This window comes from Gekko japonicus, unplaced genomic scaffold, assembly GCF_001447785.1.
Source record: "Gekko japonicus isolate JY-2015 unplaced genomic scaffold, Gekko_japonicus_V1.1 scaffold52, whole genome shotgun sequence".
NCBI lineage: Eukaryota > Metazoa > Chordata > Lepidosauria > Squamata > Gekkonidae > Gekko > Gekko japonicus.
The window spans coordinates 1,767,462-1,772,370 of NW_015168653.1; the positions used below are offsets into that span (position 1 = coordinate 1,767,462).

A 4,909-nucleotide genomic window follows, 5' to 3' on the forward strand; every position below is an offset into this window, starting at 1 on the left:
CTAAATAACACACTTTCAATCCACTTTCAGTGCACTTTGCCACTGGATTTTACTGTGTGGAATGGCAAAATCCACTTGCAAAGGGTCGCTGAAGTGGATTGAAACTGCCCTATTTAGTATGTGTGAAAGCGTAAGAGCTGCTTAGGTGTCCTGTATGGTCACCCCTTCACAACAGCTTTGTGAAGCAGTGAGTGGCATATCTGTGGGGTTGCCAGCTCTAGGCTGGAAAATCTCTGGATGCTTGGGAGTTGGTGACTGCAGGGTTTGGGGAGGGGAGAAGGGGTGCAGTGTCACAGAGTCCCATTCTCCAGGGCAGCCATTTTCTCCAGGGTAAGAACAGGCTCTCTGTTGTTTGGAAATCAGGTGTAATTCCAGGATATTGCCAGGTTGGCTGCCCTAAGCACAGAGCAGGGATTTGAACCTGGGCCTCATGGCTGTAATCCAGCACTCTAACCATTGATCAGCACTGGGTTTTAGGGCACTTCCTCACAATGCAGTTTCAATCCACTTCAGCGACTGTGTGCAGGTGGTTTTTGCCACTTCGCACCGTAAAATCCAGTGGCAAAGTGCTTTGAAAGTGGATCGGAAGCACATTATTTAATGTGTGTCAAAGCACCCTTATTCTGGAGCACACATTGAACTGGTTCTGAGGCTTCCAGCATCCACAGCTGCACACCCGCTTGGGCTAATCGGGAGGAATGTGCCAGAGGTCACTCTTGTGAGGCAAGCGGAGGTCGGGGCAGAGGCTCCCCAACAGCAATGAAACCAACAGAACTTGTTTGCAAAGGAGCATGCAGAGGGTTGCATTGGCTTTTGTTGATGCCTGGATGCATGCGCTTCAGTTTCAGCTGGATGCACGTGCTTTAGTTTCAGTCGCTTGTTAATGAGGCAACCTTTATAATTAAAAGCTGAAAAGGAGGTGTGCCAGAGTGCGGCATCCATAGATCTGGGTCAGGCCAGGAGTGTGGAAGTTCACTTTGGTGGCAAACTGTGGTCAGCCAGAACTCTTTTCTTTTTTATGTTTATGGTTAAAGAAAAGAACTGTAAAACTGCAAACTCAAAACAGCGCGGTTTAGCAGAAAATAATAATAATAATCCAGTCTCAGTAGGTAGTAAAATCACTCTACTCTCCAATGATAAAGACTCACATTCTAGGTGTATCTGAAGAAGTGAGCAGTGACTCACGAAAGCTCATACCCTGCCACAAATTTTGTTAGTTTTTAAGGTGATCCTGGACTTTTGCTCTTATCTACTGCTACAGACAAACATGGCAAACCCATCTTGATCTACTTCACATGGTTGTTGTGAGGGTAAAATGGTGCAGGGAGGGACGAAGTAAACCCCTTGATGTCCCTGTCAGGGAGAAAGGTTGGGTATAGTATACATTAAATGTTTGGAAATTTTAAAAATGACTCTGAAATGTCGTCCTTTTTTGTGAGCCAAGAGCATACTAAACATACATTGAGTGATAATTCAAAGTATATTCCCAGTTCTAGTGAAAACTTTCAGGATTATTCTATCGTTAACAAAGACTGGGTTGGATCCCATGCCTACCCAACTATTCCACTGGGCAAAGTTTATACATGAAAGCATTTATATCGTGCCTGTTCTTTGGGCTCAAGTCTGAAGGCTTCCTGCAACTCAAGGGGTTCTTTTGTAGCAGGAGAAAAAACCTCTTAAGCTGGAGGAAGGCAACTTGGAGGATGGTTGGATCCCCCCAACTGTGTGGTGGAATTAAGGTATTTTTGAGGTGGATGTTGAAAGAGGGCATGGTGTCACTAGGGATGCCAGCCTACAGATGGGGCTTGGAGGTCTCCCAGAATTGTAACTGATCTCCAGATGACAGATGAGTTCCCCTGGAGACAATGGCTGCTTTGGAGAGCGGACTCTCTGACATTATATCCGGATAATGTCCCATCCCTCCCCAAATCCCACCGTCCTCAGGCTGTACCCCCAAATCTCCCAACCTGGAAGTGGCAACCCTGGCTGTAACATGAAAATTATTGTTACTTTGAAGTCATGTGGAAGACACAGATTTGACAGCTGGCCAGAAAAAGAAGCTTCGGTCTATTTCATACAGAATCTTGTTATGTAGAAATCAGCAAGTAAAGGTTACCGTAGACTGCACGCAAGGACCCCCCTACTTTGCTGAACCTATGGACAGTTTTGGAATTTTAACAAGAAGAAGTGGGTGCCATAATAAAATGTCTTCCATGGCAGGGGGGAGGGGGAACCAAGCATATATAGGAGGTTTTACAAAATGTTAGGCGGTTCTAAGCCAAGCATCTTCCTATGGTTGCTTCCGAATGGTTGCTCCCTGAATCACCTCCTTTTCCAGTTAAATAAAAATAATACAATCCAGGATTTGTTCTTAGCTTTGGGGACAAGTGAATACCAGGGCGCACACAGTGCCAGATGTGGGGGTATTCCACAGGCACCATGTAGGCCCCTGGCATAGAGCTTGGTGTTACCTACTGGTCACTGCTAATCAAACTACAGTTGATAGTTTAAGAATTAGTAACCCTAACTGGAAATGCAGATTTGAGCTAACGTTCTAGCTAGCTAGTGTCGGTCCATACTGACAATGGTGTTCATGAGTTACGTAATCACTACCTTCCTACTTCTGCACTGTCGCATTGTACATTATGTCCATCATGTAGTAATTTTATATTCATATACAGCAATTCTTCTTACAATGGGAAAGGGTGATCAGACCAATTTGAGGATATTCTTGTCCCAAATTCCAAAGTCTTGTTTGCACTCAAAAACATTTCAAGCACTTATTTAAGCGTTGTCACCCTTGGCCTCCCTACACATTTGCTTCTCTTGAGGGGGGGGGTAAAGGTGTGGACTTCGGCTAATGCTATTTCATTGACACTTCAGATGATCCAGCCAAGTTTTGCAAGAACTGCTTAAATCAGTTTTGAGTTCTGTACAAGATTACAATAGGTTCACGGCTGATCCATACGGCACCTCTTCAAATATTGATATTTCCATTCACCAGTGCAAGAGAAGCCATTTGCCTAAAAGGTAAACATGGACGCAAGTAACTCCGTGGTGAAGATAGGAATGGGCAATTGGTAATGCATGGCTTTAATAGCGCTTTTGGGCACAAAGAGTTTGGAACTCTAATTACACGTTCAGGTTTGAACCACCGCAGTTTTTGTTTTACAATGCTCGGGAGCCCTAAAGAGTCATTAGAGGCAGCTTCTTGTTCATGCAGCCTCCTCGGAGCTGGGGGGAGGAAGCTCCAAGCAGCTGTGATTGCGTGCTAAAAGCTTTTCCTGCACACGGTAGAGGATGCACACAATTGCCTTGAGGCAAACTAAACAAAATAGGAGCTGCGTGGACAAAGTTTCCCCCCATCAAGGGGGAAGAGATTGTCCCTAACTATATTTATTTTTCAAGATGGGTACCCATGTTAGTCTGCCTGCAGCAGTGGAAAAGAACAAGAGTCCAGTAGCACCTTAAAGACTAACAAAATTTGCAGCAGGGTCTGAGCTTTCGTGAATCACTTCTGAGTAGCGGCCCACGAATACTCCTGCCTTGCCAGAAATTTTGTTACTCTTTAAGATGCTTCTGGACTCTTGCTCTTTTCTGCTGTATTTCTTTCTGTCCAGTGCATCATGGCACTATATTGAATTGCCCATGGTATATGCCTTGTGGACTATGGACCAAAGTGCTTCTAGAATAAGCAGGAACAGAGAGTTTATTTCACAGCACCTACGGTAGATATGCTTAGTTCACAAATCAGAATTCTAAAGTACAAATGCTTCCTGTACTTGGATTTTATCTTAAAGATTGTGCCAACAGGTACATAGTTACTCAAGAAGTGCTGACAGTTGGTTTCACTGTCATGCAAACTTTAATCTGAGGTTATATATAAACCTAGCTTCCCATACAGTAAATAATGGACGAAGCTCAGCTGGAAAGCAGAAAGCTTGGGGGGGGGGCTTGGGAGCAGTGGAGGGAGTGAAGAAACCGCTTTGGCACACCCACCTACAAATGCACACACCCTGATCCAATTAAAATTAGTCTAATTTTAATCCCACTGTGATTTCATACTTGACTGGCAGTACAATCCCAAGCAGAGTTTTGTTGTTGTTGTTCAGTCGCTCAGTCGAGTCTGACTCTTCGCGACCCCATGGACCACATCACGCCAGGCCCTCCTGTCTTCTGTCGTGCTCTGGAGTTTGCTCAAATTCATGTTCGTTGCCTCGATAACACCGTCTAACCATCTCATCCTTTGCCGTCCCCGTCTTCTTTGACCTTCAATCTTTCCCAGCATCAGGGTCTTCTCCAGTGAGTGCTCCCTTCTCATTTGGTGGCCAAAGTATAGGCACATATATTTATGTGTATGGCCACCAGAGGGCTTTTGGAGGGAGCTTTTAAAAAAAAAGAAAGGAAAAGGCCACAGTACACTAAGGCCCATTACGCAAACACTCCTTACTGCAGTTTTTCTGAGCAGTAAGCCTTTAAGCTTGACTTTGGATTCTGTGCCCACCTTATGTACCATTCTTTTCCCTCCAGTGTATCTGTTCTGCAGCTAAAATTTAAAAACTGCACTTTTCTAAATTGGGGTGGGAACGTCACTTGTGACATGTGGGTGGAGGTGTCCAAAGCTTTTAAAAAGAATTATGCAGTTAACCTATCGCAGCTGCGCAGTAGTGTCCAGCAAGCGCCTTCCATTTAAATCCTCGTGGTTCAGGTTTTGTGCATGTATTTTAGTGTTCGTTCATTGAAAGAAAGGAAACAGAAAGGAAGGCAAGCAAGGGGGGGAAAAACCCATGTTGAAACTGACAAGACTATAAAAAAAACTGACAAGCAGTTGCAGAAGCCCCATTTCCGTATAGCGGAACACTAGGGGATCTTTGCTGTGTTATTGCCCCCTGTAAAAAATGGGAAAGAG

The 4,909-nt window shown here is 44.6% G+C and overlaps 1 protein-coding gene across 1 annotated transcript in view; it reads left to right on the forward strand.

The window, feature by feature from the left end:
* SLC15A1 (solute carrier family 15 (oligopeptide transporter), member 1) overlaps positions 1-4,909 on the forward strand; it is a 48,985-nt gene that overhangs the window by 880 nt on the left and 43,196 nt on the right. The gene's annotated exons all lie outside the window — the stretch shown is intronic.